General features: G+C 44.2%; 1 long non-coding RNA gene across 1 annotated transcript; it reads right to left on the reverse strand.

Annotated features, from left to right (window-relative positions):
- Positions 1–6,416: 6,416 nt before the first annotated feature.
- Positions 6,417–16,298, reverse strand: LOC101674647. The gene is made up of 3 exons (XR_198788.2): positions 16,126–16,298; positions 12,434–12,501; positions 6,417–6,941 (listed from the first exon to the last, which is right to left on the reverse strand). It is a non-coding gene; the product is annotated as an uncharacterized LOC101674647 (long non-coding RNA).
- Between the last annotated feature and the right edge of the window lie 5,072 nt (positions 16,299–21,370).

Below are 21,370 nucleotides of genomic sequence, written 5' to 3' on the forward strand. Positions count from 1 at the left end.
TTTACTTTCAAACTAGTTAACTTTGGGCACATTTACTCTTTGAAAATTATTATTGTTCTGGATGTTTCTGGATCTTCTGTTTTGTAACTGCCTGTTAGAAACAGTTCACATCCCATGTAAGAATATCTCACTTACTGCTTCTTACTTACCACTCAGTTTTTCTCTGAAAACTATAAGTCCATCCAAAAAAGTCATAATACTTCTCTTATTCCTCAGACTTAGCTCCAAATTAGTTTTCACTGTTTTCTAAATCGTTTTCAAAATGTAGATGGGTCATAGATGAGGAGTTTCTTAAGGTATGTTAGGAGCTCTGAAAAGATGCACAAAGAAAAGACATTTATGTGGCTCAAAAAGCTCCAGTATGCTTGTTCAAACAGTGAATGACGATTACCTTATGATCACAGTTCGTACAGGTTTTAGGATAGTGTTACCAGGCCATGTGTGAGAATGGGTATGTTCAACTTGACCTTACCTACAACGTGCATTGAGTGTCAAATACCAGGGGGAGTTTTGTCCCCAAGCTCATTATTGTGACTTCCTCCAAGACATCCTATAACCCACCAATATACATTGTGGCACTATTTTCTAAGCAGTTGGAACTCTTTTGTGTCTTTGAGTCTTTGCTGATTCAGAATCACCTCCTCTGTGAACTTATCACTAACCCCTCTATTAGAAATAGTTACTCACCTTCTATGCTCCTGTAGCACTCTATGGACTACAAATATTTAATATACCCTATGCTAATTATGTATTTACCCAGAATCCCAACATGTGCACATGTGCATGTATGCAAACCCCCACACACACCTCTGCTAGGGAGGGCCTTTGGGGACTTCATTATGATTGCCTTACTCACACTTGCATGCCCCCTAGTGCCTTCTATGCTGTGGCACTCAACAATGTGGAGGAACTTATTAAATGGGCAAATGAATGCCATCTATTTTGTGGAAAGTAATTCAGTTTGGGTCTCTGACCTTCAGCTTCTCATCTTGTATTTACAGTTTCTCTATAAAACCTGGAGAGTGGCTCAAGTGTTCTCTGCAATCTTATGATTTTAGGCAGTCCTGGGCCAAGATTGTGACCTTGGTGGGAGAGGGACTGGTAGGCTGTAAGTACAAAGTTCGCTCCAAGAAGGTGGAGTAAAGGCTGTTGCTTTCAGAGACCGCACCTTTAATGGGAGCCCCCCTTTTTACAGATCGGACTAGATCTGTCCCCTTTTGTAAATTCTGCTTCTAAACACAGGCACTTTGGTTTCACTAGTGAGGAGCAAAGGAAAGAAAAGAAAGGTTTAATCCTACTGGCCTGGAAGCAGAGTGAAGAAAGGATCACTCCCTTTTCCCAAGAAACTGTAAATTTTGACCGCAATGCCTACTAAGATTATTGAGCATGAGAAAAGTCAGCACTGCCATGCCCTGGAAACTTAAACAAGAATAGAAAGGATAAAAGGAAAGCTTCAACTCCAAATGATTGGTTTATAATCTAACTCGGTAACAGAATATCATCACAAGCATATGTAAAGTAAGAAAACAAAGGAAAAGCTATGACCAAATAACACCATTTAATTCCCTCAACATGCCATTTCACAAAGGAATGTCCAGAATACTTTTGTTGTAAGAAAATTATTGACACACTCAAGTTGGAAGAGGAAAACCCAAAAATCCTACAGGACCTATTTTTCTAGAAAAACAGGGCTAACTGGACAAGGACTCGAGAGTCACCAAAGCAACTTTTATGTTCGTAGAAACAAAAGTGCTTCCCACTTCCCCAACAAGTGTCTTAAACAGCCATACTGACCATCCCTGGAATGTGATCTTTACCAAAGTTTTCTCAATGGAAGGGCATCTCCTGATGTAGTAAGCACTGTTTGTTCATTAAATCTTCTACCTGGAGAGAACAGGAAACAGACAAGGGGCAGGGGCAGGGGCAGGAGGGAGACAAGAAACCTTAGAGGGAGCAAAAGGGGGAATACTGTAAGGGCCTTTCTTGAGTTGCCATTTCTCTTTAGTGGTCGGTGAATATCAATGGAGCGTTAGGCGCAGGAGTGCAGGTTTGAAATCCCCATGCTGCAGCCCCTGCCTCTTTGGAACGTGGGGAGATCGAGAATCTCATTTGTTGTTTACTCACTGGAGAGTCACTCTGCTACTTACCACCCTCCCAAGTTGTTAAAAAGAGAGAGAAAAAAAAAAAACAACACTCAGCAGGTAACTCCGAGGTTTTACCTGTCTTTAATTTATGCAGCATTTTCAAATTGTGCCTTCCCGGCAGGTGTGACCGCGCTTTGGCGAACCTCGTTGCTATTTTACCTGCTTGAGTCTGTCAAAAACCCATTTGTATGCGCCCGGCTAATGTGCTAGAAATAAAAGCCCCAACCTGTCAAGTAAACTCTGCACCTGTACGAAGCAGTTAAATTGTTCCATCTGCCACGATCCTGGGAGATCAAAGGCCCTCCCCGGGAGGGGTGCCCCCGAACGCAGGCAAAGGATGGAGCTCCTTGTCTTGGAGTTTAAAAAGAAGAGAACCCGACCAAGAGGAGAGCGCGGGGTGGGAGGGGACTGGGGAAAACCCGCGAGGAGAAAAGTGTCCCCGAGGGCCCGGTCGGGCCCTGCTACCTGATGGAGCTTTTGTCTGACCCAGGCGCGCCGGGAGCGCATTCTTTCACATTAAGAACCGCAGGGGAAGACATTCATTCACTTCTTTTTTTTGGTGACGTAGCTGGGGCATTCATGTGTTTTTAACCTTGAATAATTTTTGTCTCTAAGCTCCAAACAAGTTTTATCCTGTCCACAGGTCAGTTTTGTTACAGAGGCCAATTAGCAGCGCTACCTTCGCCTGCGGCAGAAAGCCAAGCAATGGCGGGCCGAGCCCTACGGAGAGGTGATGAATAACTCCGGAGAGCTGTAATTTGAAAGGGGGGCCTTTGAAGCATTTACCTTACATGGGACGCTATTGTCACGGCAGGGTGTTTGATCTTAAAATAATTTACTTAATGATCTCACCATGGGAGCAATTGGCAGCGCGAGATTAGGCTGTAAGGCCTAATGGACATGGGAAAAGTTAAAAGTGCTCGGAGAAAGGTATGTACCGCGCTGAGATAGGGCCGCGTTGTGTGTTCATTACTTGCGGGCTGGGGGCGGGACCGGGGGGGGGGGTGCAGCGCGGTGACCGCGATCGGCTTTGCACAGCTCGTCCGAGGAAATCCTCGGATGCGGGGCTCGCCTGCGGGAGAGCCAAATATCCCGCGCTCAGCGTTCTCCGTGGTGCCCGCGCTACGGCATTGTGGAGATGGATGATCTGATTTTGTTCTACAGCCGATGATTTCTATTTATTTTTCCTTATCTTCCCCCTCCCCTCCCCCCCCCCTCTTTTTGCCTCCGTGAAGCCACTGTACTGGAAGGCCACAGGAGCAGGGCGGCCTCCCCGGGGCAGGTTTGCGAGCTGGAATCAGAGCCAGATGAACATGTGAAAGTCCCCTCTCCGTGGGCAAGCAGGACTTCAAGGAGACATAAGGAGATGGTTACCTTAGGCCCAAACACGGCTTTGTCCGCTAGAAAAGAAAACTCCAAAATGTCAGCCCCAATGTGACCTGTTTGTAACTCGGGCATCCGTGTGGTTTCCGGACATATGTATCTCTTCCACTTACCTGTGTATCGGAAGAACCTTCTTTAGCGGTGGGTTCTACCTGTTTTACATCCGGATGCCTAGGCTTCAGGTTTAAATTTCTTCAGTCTTGCTCTTTCCCCCTGTTCAAACCTTGCTCACTGCCATAGCCCCTTATAAGAAGCATCTCCCTTAACCCTGGGATGAAATTGGAATAGTCGCCTTAAGTGATGACCCTACAGGATAAGCACCGTCTAAGAATTGCTACTGCTGTTGACCTATTTGATGCAAAACCTAAGGGAGTGTGGATGCAATAGAATATGAATAATTCACAAATGAACTAATTTCCTCTCTGATGCGGATTCCAGCTGAGCAAATCACAGCAGCCTGTCCCTGCAACCCAATGTCTTGGGTTGGAAAAAAAAAAAAAAAATTCCTGGGGAATGTATCTATGTCATCCAGAAGATTTGAATTTGTTATTTGTGTAAAATAGAAGAGCTCAACTTTGAGTTCATTAGATATGAGTCTGATTCTCCAAGATCCACCACTTTCGCCTGTGACCAGTAGGACAGGACGATGAAATATTTTTAGTTCACGCAAATTAAGTAATGATGAGTGGGAGTACTAACTTTATGCCAGCAAACACCAGTTGGCCTGTGCCAGTTTGAGAGCATGAATGTTCCCCATTAGTGTGAAGTGTTTTTTTTTTGAAATTTAGTTTTGGAGCCCATTTCTGGTTCATCTTTTGAGGTACGCCTGAGAATCTCCACCTCCTGAAGCAGACTAACCCCCCCTTTGAACTTGTCTTTTATCTCTTCCCTGTACTTGGAAATTAGCAACTTATTAACAGGCTTCAATAATTTATTCTCCGATGCATGGAATTAACTGTCTGAGACTGAAGTAAAGATTACATATGCTTTGTTCGTATGTTGTTCTTGGTAAATGACTTGATACGTGAGCATGGAACCCATGCCACAGGGTAGGGCAAAGAATGGCCTCAGACCAGGGTGTGCCTCTGTGTGTCTTAACCTTCTCCAGTGAGCTAAGAAGAGGTACCGGGACCACATGGGTAACATAGGGATGAAGGTGACATAATGTAGCTGAAACACATAACTCCAATGAGAAGAGTCCCCACAAAAATCTCTTTCCTGCCCTGGGCTGTGGCTACTTTGAATCTCCATTGTTGGAGTTAATTTTGGGTCATCCTGCCCCTTCCTAATTAGCATTCTCCCCCATTTACACTTCTGATCCAGTGCGGTATTACTGTGCGATGAAGCAAGGCTGTTTGCAATGCATAAATTTGGATGCTGAGATTATTTAGAAGTATCTAAACATTCCAGGAGAAATCTGATTTATTATTTCCAAGCCATCTCCAAAGGTGTGAGGACTAACCTGCTGAGATATATTTTCCATTTTCTCTTCTCTTTCCATTTTCTCCAATGTTATCTTTAAAAAAAATTTTTTTTTCAATCTTAATGTAGTTCCAATGCTGTGTTGTCATAAGTTGGTGTTTATAACCGAGAAACTGAGAATTGTTATTCTCACCAAAAGACAGCTGAACACTGATTAGGAAAGAGTAAGAAAACATAAGTAGGTGGGGCGCCTGGGTGGCTCAGGTCATGATCCCAGGGTGCTGGGATCGAGTGCTCAGCAGGGAGCCTGCCTCCCCTCTCTCTCTCCCAGCCTCTCTTCCTCCTTGTGATCTCTGTCAAATGTTCCCCATGTCTTTTTTTTTTTTTTTTAAAGATTTTATTTACTTGTTTGAGAGAGAGAGACAGTGAGAGAGGAGAAGTTCAGAGAGAGAAGCAGACTTCCCATGGAGCTGGGAGCCTGATGTGGGACTCGATCCTGGTACTCTGGGATCATGACCTGAGCCAAAGGCAGTTGCTTAACCAACTGAGCCACCCAGGCACCCCTAAATTAAAAAAATTTAAAAAAAAAAGATAAGTAGGACAGAAAGGAAGTTATGAGCGTTTGAATTTGAATTTTGAGTAACAGTGTGAACCACAGCTGGTGAAGCCCCTCTTTGTCGCTCTGCTCTTCCCTCTTGCTTGCTTACCTTTCCTTCAGTCTCTCCCTATCTCTGTCTCCCTTTATCTGTGTCTCTCCATTTCTCCCTCTCCTCTTCCCTCTGCCCTCCATGTTTTCGTTATGTCTCATTCCTTCCCTTCCCTTCTTCCTTAATACGCTCCCCCCCTCTCCCTCATCCCTCATCCTTCTCTCTTGTTTCGTGTGTATTCATCTCAGTCTCACCCACTGGCCTTGTGTCTCCAATGTCTGTTGGCACTTTTTTTTTTAATCTTGCTCTCTGTGTCTGAAAATGCAGGATATAAATGAGAAGATCAGAGCTGAGCATGTGAATATTGGGAATTCTTTTCTTGATGGTCCTCGGTCATGATTTGCTTTTCCAAGTAAAAGCTGCGAATTGGCAAACTCACTCCGAATCTCCCAGACTGTCAGGGCCCTGGATGTCAAGAAGCACTTGACCACCACAGAAAGCAAATGCTGAGCCATCTCCCGAGCTCACACACCGCAAGGAGGCACCTGCTCCGTCTGTTTCAGCATTCCCTGAGAAAAGACCAGTCAGAAGAGAGGGGTGGAAAAGAACAAGGTCAAGGTCAAGCCACTCACCCACCTCTTCCCGCCCAGCCCTCCTCCCCCGTCTCACTGATTACTGTACTGTGTGTCAGAGGTACTCCCACTGGCCTAGAACCATCATCTCATCCAGAAGACACATAAATTCCACCCAGGTAGTTCTAAAATCACCCAGCTGATCATTCAATTTATATACAGTATCAAGTGTTCATTTCACAGCTGCTATTTCAGTCCCTCTGACCTGCAGGTCCTTGACATGTGCTTTGCCAGGGCCCTCCAGTGATGTAAAAGTAAGTTTTCAGCACTCGCAGAAAAAGCAATTGAAGTTCATTTCTCACAGATTACCAGGCCCCATCAGGAATGAAGATGCTGTAAAGTGCACATGGGGCAATGTCCCAACATCCACTGCGGTCCGTGACAAAGCCTGCTGTGCCAACCAGTGGAGCAGACCAGTCACGTCTGGCGTGGTCCTGCTTCTCATAGGCTCTGCTGCACTGTACTGTCATCTCGGTGAGATGAAGATACCTGGCTGTGTCTCACTAAGATTTGATTGCATTGCTCTCATTTTCTTCATCTCTCACCTCAGATGGCATGTTTTGTCTTTGGCTCAGTCCAGGATGAGCAGTGTGGGCTTCAGAGGGAAATGGTGGGTGGCCTAACAGCAGGCTGCCCACCCAGTTTCCAGAATGGGTTGGGCGACACCTGTCCTGGCTGGTGCTGACAGCATCTTTCTCTTCTTCTAAAAGAAGCTACAGGAGAGGAGACCAACTGGTTAAAATGGAAGTAATTGTGTTTCTCAGGGCTCTGCTTTATGATCACTTCAGTCCATGGCCCCTTCTGCTGTTCTCATTCTGACCCCCCCCCAATACGGTTTCCTAATCCTTCCACCCCCCCCCCCATTCTCTGCTCTGTTCCTCTTACAGAATTTCCCCCCTGTTCTCTCTGATTCAAGTTCACACAAAGTGAGTTTCTCCTTGAGAACTTGAAAGAAAGACACCTATGCTGGCCAGTGACCCAAGCTCAATTTTAAGTCACTAAGCACAATATTATGAAGGCACTATGACCTGTACTTGAAGAAATCCTTTCCTCCCAAAGAGAGGAGTTTCTGGGACATCCATTTCATCTAGAAGTCCAGGACAAGAGTGTTCAGATTTCCACAGACTCAAATTTGGAAAATTTGACTACCAATTAGAAGGAATGATAATGAGGTTTGTTATAATGAGCACGTATTGTTTTGCATGTATTTTTTAAGTGTTCAAAATACAAAGCCCCAGTTCTTCAAGATTACTGAAAATTGGACATATTTTTAAAACATTTTCTTAAGCAAACTGATTGCCAACACAACTTCAGAAATTACCCTGACTCTCTCAACCATATTCCCATTGAATAATCTTAAACCTTCCTCAAGCTGTCATTTCTCTCACACTTCCTGAGGACAAGCACCAATAACAACTTAGACTTAAAGTGGGGAGAGAAACAAAGATCTTATCTGCGCCTAGTAGATTTTTTTTTTTTTGGTAGATATCTTTCTAAGATGCAGTGTAGAAAGCAGACTACTCACAAGACTTGAAAAGGCACTTTGACGGCTCACAGCAACTTGCACAGCCAAAGAAACCAAGGCCTTGGAAGGTAAAGTAAGGTCAGTGCAAGCTGAGATTTAAAAGCTCCTTCTTGGGGCGCCTGGGTGGTTTAGTCGGTTAAGTGTCTGCCTTACTTCCGGTCAGGTCATGATCTCAGGGTCCTGGGATGGAATCCCGCATCAGCTCCCTGCTCAGTAGGGAGCCTACTTCCCACCGCCACCTACACCCCACCTGCTGGCCTGCTGCTCTGCCTACTAGGGACCACTGTGTGTCAAATAAATAAATAAATAAAATCATTTTTGTTTTTTTTTAATTTAGGGGTACCTGTGGCTCAATGGCTTAATCCTCTGCCTTCAGCTCAGGTCATGATCTCAGGGTCCTGGGATCAAGCCCCGCACTGGGGTGCTCTGCTCAGCGGGGAGCCTGCTTCCCCCTCTCTCTCTGCCTGCCTCTCTGCCTACTTGTGATCTTTCTCTCTGTCAAACAAATAAATAAAATCTTTTTTAAAAAATTAAAAAGGCCTCTTCTTCATGGTCATGAGTTGGTGCAATGCCTTCCTCTTCCCCCAGTGCAAACCTTTCTCGAGGAGGAGATGCTAATGTCTGCATGCCTGCTTTGGATTCGGTACTGCCTCTCCAGGGCTCCCACCTCTCTTATGACCCAGGCACTGGTCCTCCTGGCCACTTGCTTGTCCTTCCCGCTGGCAGCTCTCAGCGGAGTCCTCTCTAATTTTGTCCTTGGCTTCAGAGAGTGACCTCTGTCAAGATGAGGCTCCTTCCCTGTGGGCTTTGGAAAGTGTGGACTTTGGAAAGTCTGGCTGATTTGTGGAGTGTAAGAACCCCACTGCCTTCGTCTCCTGGCAGCTCTTTTTATAATACGAGGGATGTGGTTCTGTTTCCTTTTTTCCCTCTTCCTCCTCCCCAGGGCAGGGAGGAGGGGTGAGGGTGGGAGCAGGTGTCTGGGGAGCTAAAGTCTAGGTGAGGGAGGGAGAGTGACAACAGTGAAGGGGAGGAGTCAAGTTGGAATTTTTGCGGCACAGGGGACTTCCATGGGAGGAGAGGGGGGGTTGTTGATGTTGGGGCTTGGGTGGACTGTGGCCCAGAGGGTCAGGGGGTTGGGATTAGGTTCAGCTCATAATATCACAGCTGCCCTTGTCTCCCCAGATTACTTATCTTCTGCACCCCTCCCCCGAGGCCCCTTGCCTCAGTGTGGGGCTACTGAAAGCCATCCCAGTTCCAGAGCAAATGCGTCTGACCGAGGTCTGTCTTGCCCCTGCTCTGCAGTTCAACTCCTCCCTGTGCATGGTCCTGTCTTTTTGCCTCCCCCATGGTATTGACCTGAGACTCTCCAATAAACTTCCTCCTCATAACCTTCCATTCAAAATCTGTTTCCCAGAACCCAACCTCACACACTTACATTTGTAAAATATGACATCACTTTAAAACACTGCTACCTGGCATCGTCATGGTGTTCATCGCAAACAGAGGCTCAGAAAAGTGAAGTGACTTTCTCAGGGTCACACCCTGAAGTCCTGGACCTGGGACAGAATTGAAGTTCTCCGACTCCTGGCCCAAGGCTGTTCTGAGAACTTAAGTGAGTTATAAAGGTGTGACTATGTAGCTATTCCTAAAAATGTTTCTCCTCTTCATGGCTTCACTTTCCACCGCTCATGTCTATTTCCTTAACTGTTGACCTTTCTCCTCCCCAAACCTGCTCTTCCCAGTTCCACCGTCTGCCTTTGCAATGTTTTCTTTACAGCAGCCTGTGGGAGGTAGCAGGAATAACAGGCACGTGGGGGTGTCAATACCTTGGCACCAAGACTTCTTTGCTCTCAGCCCAACAGAAAGAGGTGACAGAGAGGTATGTCTGGCGGTCCCGTGATGCATCCCTGACCCTCTGTTCTAGACACTTAGTTTTTCTCCTGATTCCCACAGCTGGTTTTCATGTAGAATTTCAACAGGGCTGATGTCTCTGTCATCTTATTTGCCGACAGCAAGAATTTCTCAAGCTAATCACTCTGTAAATATGGGTGCAACTGGGACACTCCGTAATTCTGTGTCCTTGTTACCCTGTTCTGGGGACTGTTCTCTAGGCTTATAATACCCTCTAGAATCCCTGGGGACTCTGTCATTTGAGTCGTTTCATTCAGCCCAGCACTGGCTAGAGAAGAAAATGTTCTTCTTTACACTCCTCAGTGAAAAGCCTCTGGGGGTCTATTCATTGCCTTGATGTTCTGGAGCTTCCGGGGCCTCAAGGGATTTTCACCTCCCTTTGCAAATCCTCTGCACTGATTGATTGGCAAGCAGAACGCACACCAATTAGCTGCTTTGCATAGCCTCAGGACAGGTGTTTAGCGAACCAAAGGTTCACAGGTACTGTGTGCTGTGGTTTGGACCCTTGGTTTTTCTTTTTTTCTGATTTTTTTCAGACTGCATCTTAAAACACAAGAGTTGAATCCATTCAGATCTGTCATCTCGTGGTTGATGATTTCAACCAATGTCTGACATCCTGCGAAAGACGTGTCCCCAGAATATGCACTCAGTTTGATAAAGGGTGGGAAGAGCATATAAACTTACTGGCGGGCATTTATATGGATCCTTACTGTTGTCCGCCTTCATCACTAAGTAAGACCCACCAGGGTCTTAAGGTAATATTACAGTCTTGAAAAAAGTCCTGCTCTGACCCAGTATCCCGATTTTAATCAAATTGTGTGTATTCTGAGCTCAACTCTAGATCTGCAGTTAAAAATAAGAAAGAAACGTTTTCAACTTATTGCTTGTTTCATGAATTAGTTGTTCATGGCGGGGGTGGGGTGGTCCCCAAACCTGTATGTCATGGAAGTTGTTTTAGAAGTATCTTTTCTGTTCCATGCCAACCCCCACGAATCTGGCTAGCATCCTCATCAGGAGAGTCAGGGGTTAAAAGTGTGCACTCGGGAGCCAGCTCTCCTGGATTCAGATCTCCCTCTGCGTGAGAGTTACTGGCCTGTGTGACTGTTGGGCAAGTTACTCAACCTCTCTGTTCCTTGGTTTCCCAATCGGCAAAATGGGGGTCCCAAGAATAGGGCTATTGTCAAGATTAAATAAATTAGTTTATTTTGTAGTCCTTGCAACAGAGGTTGGCATATAAATCATACACATTCTGGATTATTTTCCTATTGTTCTATAATATGTCTTTCCCTTGTCAGTTACATCTGGAGATTTTAAAACAACCGTTCTTTGTGGCGCCTGACTACATTTGTGGCAGAGAGAGAAAAGAGAGAGGCCCTTGTTAACATTTAAATATATTCCATTTCGCAGGCAAATCTTTTTGTATATGAAGGCAGGAAATCGGAAGGTAAGTGCCCACTGTTTTTAAACTTGGAATGAGGTATTTTTAAACAGTTTTCAATTTACTTAAGAGTTTTAACACAGCTAATATTAGTTGGAACTGAATGTCTGAGAATGAGGTTAGTGTTCTGCATAAACCCTGCTTTTAAAAAGCTCACAGGAAGGGTCAAAGACCAGGAAATGCTCTCACTATAATTCTCATTTTCAGCTGAATTGGACATGGCAACAAGAACGCAGGCCTGAATCACATTATGTTCCAGGAACCTTTAACTTTGCATCATAATGACCCGGGGCCTAACAGAAGCAAATTGCAAGTGGTTTCAAAAGGATAAACTCTAATTTATATTAAACTAGTATTATAACTTAAGCAGCTCGTTTTGAAAGCAGAATGAAAAAGCTCATCATTCTTGTGATGGTTCCTAAATGCATCCCTTTACATTTCACCTGTAAAACGCTCTGTGTTTGCTGACAGGTTAAATGTATACTATACACAGAGAGCCAACATTTCTCTTTGTAACACTGCAGCAATCTTACTAGTTTTAGCAGCATTCTTATTATTTTAAGCTGTCTCCATTGTCTTCTAAACACCATAATTAGAAGCTGAAAAGCTTACAGCAACCAAACCCAATAAGGTCTCATTATGAACAAAATATTTGACTGTGGCGCAACAAATGACCCTGTGTCGTCTAACATGATGAAGCCTTCAGCCTTCCTGCCCCATTAGGGCTTGAGGTATGTTCAAAGTTTTCCCTCTCAGGGTTATTGAGCCACTCGATTCCAAGTTTTAGTTTCTTGGTCATAGTTCTTTGCGTACTGGTCTCTTTGTTTCACTTTGTGCCACTGCCGTTTTCCAATAGACCTGGAAGAGCAAAAGTGTCTGCTGGAAGCAGTTCAGAGTTTCTCTTATCAGGGATGTGGTGTTTTGTAAATGAGTTGAATGAGGGAGCCTGTGAGCCTACAGCTGAAATAATTGAACTGCTTAACTGGAGAAAGAAAAGAGGGAGGTGATTTTTAGGGCCCAAGAAAATACTTCCGGCACCAGATCAGTGACTTTTTAATGTGCTGCTCAGCATCTTTTTTTTTTTTTTTCCATTTGATACAAGTCCTCTTGAACTGTGTCCAAAAGTGAACTCCTGTAGGAGATTTAATAAATTAAGCATTACCAGTCATTTACACCTGTGTATAAATAAGTGTGTGTGTGTGTGTGTGTGTGCGCGCGCACGTGTTTCTCTCGAAAAAGGAGGCAAAAGCAGATTGATGAAGATTGCAAAAGAAAGTTTTAAAAAAAGTTAAGATGATTAGAAAATACATCTATTCTTAGGCTTTATTTACCTGGAATTGTTGTTCATTTGAATCTCTTGCTTCAGTGCATTACCACATCCTTTTGTGTAGACTGTAAGCTGGAAAATATCAGGTGGGGGAGAAATGAAATGTGGTCTAGTGTCTTGTAGCTGTTTCATGGAACAGGTTCCCATGGCCAAGTAGATTCAGCTCTGGTATAAAGCATTCTCATTTAAACCAAGTGTGTGAAATATAAAAATAAATCTTGGAATTTTTTTTTAAATTTATATTCTGCTGGTGAAACACTGAACTCTGAAAAATGGGCATGTCAGGACTGCTTTTAATAAATCTACTTGCCTGTCCTGTGTTTTCAAGGTTTCCTGTTCGTTAATTATCAAGCTGTATTTCTCTTATTTCTCTAATCTTTAGAACACAATGAAGCATATCAATCAGCACAAACCTCCGTGAAGCTGCTTATCTCTGAAATCCCATCTTTATTGTGCGACACTAGGTCTCACAAGCCAGTGCGGTCCCAGTTAGCAACATTCTTTCCCTGCCCTTCGTCCTTTGAGGTTGAGTCTACGTTCCAGTTCACTTTTCCTTTTTTCTTTCTCTTGCTTGCCACCCTCTCCCCGAGAACTCACTCTTTCTCTCCCCCTGTCTGCCCCTCCCCATCTCTCCATCTCTCCATCCCTCTGTCCCCACGCAAGGGGTGAGTCTGCTTAGGAAACCTGAAGATTGATACCTATCCAGTCAAGGAGAAAGTGACTTTTAGAGCTCTTCTCTCTTCCCTGAGGCAGCAGGGTTCAAAAGTCAGTTTGAGAAGCGTCCCTATGTCCGGATCACATTAGGGAGGTGGGAAAAATGACCCACAGACTTGAACATCTCTGGAGACCTTGCCAGGAATTTGCCTTTACAGCAGGATCCCTAAGTGATTTGTAAGCTATTTAACCAGAGAGCCATTGCTTTGGGGGATCCCATTCTCTAAAGAAAGGAGCACTTAGCCTAAAATAATGTAATTATCTCACCCTAAATTCCCTCCCCAAGATACGCATTATCACCCAGGTTCCTGAGTCTGGCCCAGAGAGAAGGGAGAGAAAGGTGAAGATTTTGTTCCTACTTGAGGCTGTTTTGTCCATGTCCACATTCATTGCTCATGGTTCCTGAGGGCAAAGGTCAACCTGTGTGCTCTGGGGTGGAAGGGTGGTCACAGCCAGCAAACCCAGCAGCCCCAGTGAGCACTGCCCTTCAGGGACTCCTTGGGATGGGCCACGGGCTGTTCTGCCCTGCTTGGCCACAGGGCTCCCTTTCTGCGACATGCAGGAGTCCCCACAAACAGCTCCCAAATAGGAAGTGTTTCTGAGCTAATTAAAAAAAAAAAAAATCAAAACTGCTATGTCACCCTAGCTTTATTTTCAAAAATAAGTATGCAAAAACTAAAACTGCATATCATGTCCCTTGAGTCGCTGTCATCTTCCCTGCTCGATTTTCCTTCATTCTGCTCATCATTTTCTTTTCTTTCTTTTTTTTTCCCCGCTCATCATTTTCTAACACTGTTTGTAACTGACTGGCTTAGTTTGTCGTGTCTTCGTCCCCACCGGCATAGACAGTTCATACGGATAGGGATTTCTGTTACATTGCTCTCTGCCATTCATAGAATAATGCAACGGGTTTTCAGATACAGCACAGTCTGGCCTGACAACGGGTTTTCAGATACAGCACAGTCTGGCACAGGTATAGATGGAAACACAATTGTGACTTGTCGTAGTTTATACATATCGTGCTGTTTGTGCAAATATGTGAAGTCTGACCTCTTCCAATCAATCAACCGATCAGTAACAGGATGTGACTGCCTGCTAAACTCTAAGACTTTTCCCTGTCATCTCTATTTGTCCATGTATCAGTTCTACCCTGACACCTGTTTCACATGATCCTTAGCCCTTTAGCAGCAAAAGCTGTGTCTACAGAGACCTTTTTTTAAAAAAAATTGTATTTGCCTCTAAGTGGATGAAGCCCTATAATCTGAAAATCCAGGACTGAAGTTTCATTTCATGACCCAGCAGAGAGATTCCTTCTTTTTGGCAATTACTTTAAAAAATCCAGCCAAGGGTGCCTGGGTGGCTCAGTGAGTTAAGCCGCTGCCTTCGGCTCGGGTCATGATCTCAGGGTCCTGGGACCGAGTCCGGCATTGGGCTCTCTGCTCAGCAGAAAGCCTGCTTCCCTCTCTCTCTCTCTCTCTGCCTGCTTCTCTGTCTACTTGTGATCTCTCTCTGTCAAACAAATAAATAAAATCTTTAAGAAAAAAAAAAAAATCCAGCCAAATCCTGAGAATACATACCCGGCGAGGTAAAAATTGCTCCAGTGTGGGTTTGCCTGATTTGATTTGCCTGTTTGGCAAGAGCTCTTGAAGGGGGCGCCTAGGTGGCTCAGTGGGTTAAGCCGCTGCCTTCGGCTCAGGTCATGATCTCGGGGTCCTGGGATCGAGTCCCGCATCGGGCTCTCTGCTCGGCAGGGAGCCTGCTTCCCTCTCTCTCTCTCTCTGCCTGCCTCTCCATCTACTTGTGATTTCTATCTGTCAAATAAATAAAATCTTTAAAAAAAAAAAAAAGAACTCTTGAAGGACTGATGACCTCTTTCTTTCTGGAGAGAAGGGCAACAGGGGAGATGGTTTTTTAAGAAAAATTAAAATCAAAGTATATGAAGGAATTCGAAGATGCGGCAAAGTGGAGATAATAGGATGGAGATAATAGGAGGAAGAGGAGAAAGAAGGAAGAGAAGAGGGGTAAGAAGAAGAAGAATCTCACCTTCCCGCATTACGTACACGGTCCTTAGAAGCCTATCTTTTGATTCTCACAGCTCACCAATAATACCACACCTGCATGATCCAACCTTACTTTGAATTTAGTTTCTAGAATTATCTTTGCCCCTGCTGAGCCTTCCTTTGGAAAATGTTTCCTCTCCAGCCCCTTCCCCACAACCACTCCACTCCACTGTGTTTTGAATGAATGAATGATCGAATGAGGGCCAGCAAAGAGCTGTGCCAAAGAAAATCAGTTCTACCCCTGAAACCAGATTGCATAAAAAAATAGCTTTGATAAGAGACGGATGGCCTACAAAGAGAGAAACACTAACCGTATTTACCTGTGAATAATATGCATCCCAGATGTCTCTCATCGCTGTGGTACTAAACACTGTGCAAGAATGAGAGGTAACCAAGAAAACAATGAGAGTAACACAGGAGCTGGAAACACCTGCTTAGACTCAAACAAAAATGCCCTCGCAAACTTTTGTACCACCTCTGCAGTGCTAAATGAAGTTGTTGGTCAGTGAGCCTGAATGAAAGGACTGGTTTTTATTCACAGAATCACAAGAAACAGTAGACAATTCAAAGGGCTTTGTAGTGATTTTAAAATACCTTTTCAAATTATTGAACAGAGGCTCGTCCCTTTCCCTCTTTCCTCCTAAGGCTTTGAGCCACTTTGAGCCAAGAGACCTATCAAGATTTTTTTTTTCCGGTCCTGACATCATGTGATTTTGAAATCTACTCTAATTCAAAGGCCCAAAGTGCATTTTCAAGATTTTAATACAGGGTTCAGCTGCCAAAGCTACCCTGCCTCCAGCTGTTGCTATTTCGAGAAGGTGAGGGTGGGTATCTTTGGCTTCTGTTCCCCCACCCCCCTGCAGCTGCTGCTGTTGGAGTGACAGAGCTGATCCCACAGGCCTGTTTTCAGTGCTCATCTTACCTGGCCCATCAGTAGCTCTTGACAGATGTCTACTCCCTTCTCCTTAAAACATTTCTTAGTTTCCTTCCTGGTCTCCTCTTTTTTGTTTCCTCATCAGCTTCTAAGGCTACCGCTTAGGTTTTAAATATCTTCACTTTATCTCTCCTCACTCCCCAAGAGCTACTGTTCACTCTCAAGGCTCTTTTACAGCCTGATGACTCCCCCATTATGACTCTCTTCCCTGTGATATGCCTGAGCCAGCTCGCCTGAGCTCACAAGAGCACCTTTCTTCCCAAATCTGTATTTAATGATAGTACCGTTAGGTTGGTAACATGACATACTGAGCCCCCTCCCCCCCTCCCCGGCCCACCATCCCCCTGGAGCACTAGTTGTTAAGCATTTCCTAGCTCACCATTTTTCCCAACCTTTCCCACTGAACGTCTGTGCGTCCAATTGCCAACTTGGTATCTCCCTTTGGAGATCAAACATGTCTAAAATGGAACTCCTCCCCCTGAACCTAGCTTTTCTCCCCCAGCTCTCCCCTCCCCGGAAATAGCAACTCCAGCTTTCTAGCTACTCAGGGAAAAAAATGTATGTTCTTTGACTCCTCTCTTTCTCTCCTATCACATATTCAAACCATTAGTAAATTCTACTGTTTTTACCTTCTTATATATCCAGGATACGCACAATACTTACTCAAGGTACTTCCATAGGATGCATAGATAGATCCAGGAGGGAGGAAGAGAAGAGTTGCATTCCCTGATAGAGCTTGGTGATCTAGTCAGAGTGCTTATTACCACTGACCTCCCCTCCTTCGCCCGTCTTCTAGTATTTGTGGTAAGTAAGAGACTCCGTGCACATGCACTCTTATGTGCTTGTTGTAGAAAGAAATCAACAGGATGGAGAATCTTTATCAATGTCTTTCCCTCCCACATACTTTCAACCACATGGAAGGTGTATATGGATTCTGTCTTTCTACCATTGTTCTAGTTGATGCAACACAAAGCAACAAGTCAATGGGGGGACTTCCTATGGAGCTAATGAAACTTAACCTTCAGGGTCCCTGCCTTGATCTGGTTTGTGTGAGCACTGAGAATGGCTGCGAGTCCTAAAGTATCCCAGATAGGAAGAAAAAGCCAGATTAGTGGTTCCTAGGTAAGTTAAGGTGCCACTTATTGGAATTCCATTTGCTGATTAGATCACCTGTGAAAGAAAGTTGTTACATATTCTATCTAAATGCTTTAAAAGTATTTACAAGAGTTGTTTGAAGGCACTCAAGCCATCTGCCTGATAACTGATCAAATAAGTTTGGTCCTAATTTTATCTGGAACTTCCAGAGTCTACACCATATTGTTACATGTCCAACATATATAATTAGAACTTTGATAATGCTCCATCAGGGTAAACTCAAAGCAATAATAAAGCTGTTATTGTCCCAGATTATTCTAATGACATAAAATAGAACTTCAGAAACATCAACCGTTAATATCTACACAATGATAATATTTCCTAAATAAATTTCCCCCATTTCACCCCCTACACCAACATTTTGGAAAGCTGTACTGCCTCTATCTGCTGAGGAAAGGGTAGAGCACGGTCTTTCATACTGAGGTCAGAAAAACCACACAGATAGTCTAAGAAAATAATGTAAAAAAAAAATCCATTTTTTACCATTCTAGTTGGCTAGCCTTTGAATGGTTGAAGTGCAGATGGGTCCACTCCCTTAAATGTCACCCACTATCCTGTCAATAGCCAATGACAAAACAAACAGATGGCTAAAGAATGGGGTGGGGGTGAAGGGCAGATGGGAGGGAAGGAATACAGGCTGGAAATAACTCAATTCTTGTTTTAGTAAGTTGTGTGTGTAGAACTCTGCTGGAAAATTTCACCAGAGTTGCACTTTCAGAAAGATGGTAAGATTGGATTACGTCTTTAAAATAATTGTTCAAATAAGTGGGCTAGCACAGAGGAGAAGCCTGTATTGACTCTCTGTTTACCCAGAAGGGGGAGAAAAGTACAAAACAAGCTTTTCTTTAACTACAATGGCAATCTTCTAATAGCAGCACTGACTTACTCCAAAATACAAGACTCAGAGGTTGATAATCATCTTCAAGCTCAGGTTATTGCATGCAATTTTTCACATTCGTTCGACTTTTTTCACATAGCTCTTAGTAAAGTAACTCTCTTAACAATAAAAGCTTTTATGGAGCCCATTACTCTGGATAGCTAACCATTCCTGGGTTTTTTGTGTTTTTTTTTTTTTTCTTCTTCTTCTTCTTCATCTTCTTCTTTTTATTGGCTCCTTGGAATATTTATGGCTGCCTTTGTTCTCACTGCAAACTTACACATCTGGCTGTGTGTGGCCAGTTTTGTGGGTTTTGTTGTTGTTGTGGGGTAGGCAATGGGTCAGCGGGTGTGTGGATATTTGGGTGGCTTCGTTTATGCACATGTGATTCGCTTTTCATCACCTTGTCACTGCAAATCTTCGTTTTTTTAGCTAGGGAGTGTTCTCTCCTGGACTCTTTCCACTGGGAGCTGTGTGACCTAAAACTTTATGAGCTGCCGTGCTGCCTTCTTCCTGATAAACAGGTTCCAGGATGGAGGGTGTCTTGAGTGAGGCTGGGCTTCAGAAGGAACAAAAGCTTGACTCCCTGAACACAGAATGAACAGATTAGATTCCTTGGTGAAGAGTTTCACTGGGACTGACTTCCACAGGCAGAGCGAGTGCTGTCTGGCCTGAATCAGGAGAGAACAAGGGAGCCTGTTCTCCATGGCATTCTTGTGGACACAGGTGCAGTGTGCATGAGAATTTTCCATCTTAACTGCTGCTCCGAAGGACTGCATTTAGGCATTAAAACACTGGCACCAGTCTCCAAACTCATAAAGGACAACTCTGCCTTGCCATTCTAATTCCTCCTGCAAATAAGCCCATCTTCTGACCTGGAAGATCAGATAGTGGTTGAGATGGCTGGCTCTCCAGCCAAGGTGTCTGGGCAGGTTAGTTTGCTGAGCCCCAATATCTGCACCTGCAAATTGGGAATAATAATAGTATTGACATTATAGGTTTGTGGTGAGGATTGAGATAATACAAATAAAGTGCTTAAACCCATACTTGACCAATAGCGAGGTCTCAAAATATTGGACCTTTATTAGCCCTCTCATTAGAATTCGAGCTCCTTGAGGGTAGAGTTGATTCTTTGTGTTCACTGCTGTATCTCTAACACCTGGAACTTTGTATGTGTCAATAAATACTTGCTGTAGCAATTCCACATCAGCTTAACCTAAGAACTCCCCGTTAAGGAATCAGGGAGAGGGGTTTTCCTAAATATCAAGTACAAGGAAGCCTTGGGCCTCCATGGTTACCTGGTTCCTGTTAAGCACCCATCCAAGGGGGATTTGAAAGGAGTTGGGAACGTTTCACCTCCCAGTAATGCTCATAGGATGGTAACTCTCAAACCCATCTAGAAAGCAACACAGGCAATTCCCAAACTCACCTAAATCCACCTTCCTCACTAGAAAAGACCCAAAAAATTAGCACACCCCCCTCAACATAGCTCATCCTGGAGAAATGCTCCTCACCCACAGGCGTCATGCCTCCTGACCCCTCTCAGCTGTGAGGCTCACTTTGAAGCCCTTTAGCACAGGAGGCTATAAAGTGTTAATCCCCTTGTTTCTGAGGCTCTGTGGCCAGTCTAAGCATAAAACTATTTTTTTGTGGCCCAAAACAATTGGAGATCCTGGGTCTCTGGGCTTTGAATGCAGGACTTTGCAAAGACTTTTTTTTTTTTTTTTTTTTTTTTGTGGTCAGTATAATAAATTAAACCTTTCACAAAACAAACATCCCAGCCCCACTGAGGATGAGGGGGTGCCAGGGAATGTGCAAAGACATTTTTATACCAGCCTATTCTTTACTGTATCAATGTTGTGGTATGTTATCACAGGGCTCTTTCTGGATCCATTTTAGCTGAGACTCTGAAAAGCATAAAAGCAATAGATGGCCGGTATGTGTGTGTGTGTGTGTGACTGTATTAACCTCCAGCTTCGTTTCCCTCTGGATCCACGCTTAGTCTCATCACTCCTTGAGATGACTAGACGAGTTGAAGACAGACTTGATCCCTTGCCTTCTGCATGAAGCCAGTCCACATGATGGGTTCCACGAAGGACCCATGACTGGCTTTGTGGGTGATGAAGTGGATCGGAAGAGCCTCAGTGTGAATGGCACAACCCCAGGGTTTCCTGTGGATCCTGTTAGTAACTGCCTGGGATCTACATTAAACACACCTGGATTCAGGGGTTCAGCTGCGTTCAGTGTCCAGGCCCGGAGACTGTGGGAATTATCACAGCGATAAGGAACTTGCTGGAATGTTAACCACTGCCAGGAAGCAATATGGGGAATCCAGGAAATCATAGACTACTTTAGCCCAGGACACAAACAGTAAAGAACTTCTTTTATAAGGGCTGAAAGGAAGGAATTGGGTCATTCAGGTGTGCTCCTTGTGGCCAGTGGTTATGACATACTCTCCTAGCACAAACAAAGGAATCTTCAGTAGTTTTTGGTTGACTGTCCTCCCATTCTCCTGGCTGTGCTCTCAGGCCGCAGTTAGGGAATGTTTGTGCTGCTGAGCCCCAACTTCGCTTAGGAAGCACTGAAAAAAAAAATACAGGTTACTTGTACTCATGTGATATAATTATGTCTATGTAATTGAAAATGGATGAAAAAGGAACCACAAGGGCCTCCTCTAAAACAACAGAGAGGAACATGTTTTAAAAGGAAGATATAGAGATTCAGTACGTGAGGTCTTTTTTGTGACAGGAAACCTAAAATACAAAGAGATTGGGATTAAGCAAAAAAAGGTAGAGAGGATGGCAAGCTGGGAAGTCTTAACCAGAGCTACCAAGAACACAGTCATGAAACCATGAGCAACTTGGAATGTGCCCAAGCACCAGGAGGGAAAACCTTAGTAGAACAGCCCCAGTCCCTTAAGGGTCAAATGATCTGACTCCTGGGACGTTTGTTCAAGCTGATGACTGACCTCCCGCACCCTCCCCCAACCCGAGATTCAAATCTTTAGTTCTGGAGCTAGAGAAGCAAGGGCAAAGAAAATGCAACTTAAATATATCTCTATTCTATTTTTAAATAGGGTCCAACCTCCTGTACACTTTGTGGTATTTTCCTTCTATGTAAGCCTGAAAGATGAACTAACACTCACTACCCTGAGTTAGCTCAGTCTTTGTTTGTTGGAGTTTCTTCTTCAAGTTTTTGTTT

This window comes from Mustela putorius, unplaced genomic scaffold, assembly GCF_011764305.1.
Source record: "Mustela putorius furo isolate JIRA1106 unplaced genomic scaffold, ASM1176430v1.1 tig00003845_pilon_pilon_pilon, whole genome shotgun sequence".
In the NCBI taxonomy this organism is placed as follows: Eukaryota; Metazoa; Chordata; class Mammalia; order Carnivora; family Mustelidae; genus Mustela; species Mustela putorius.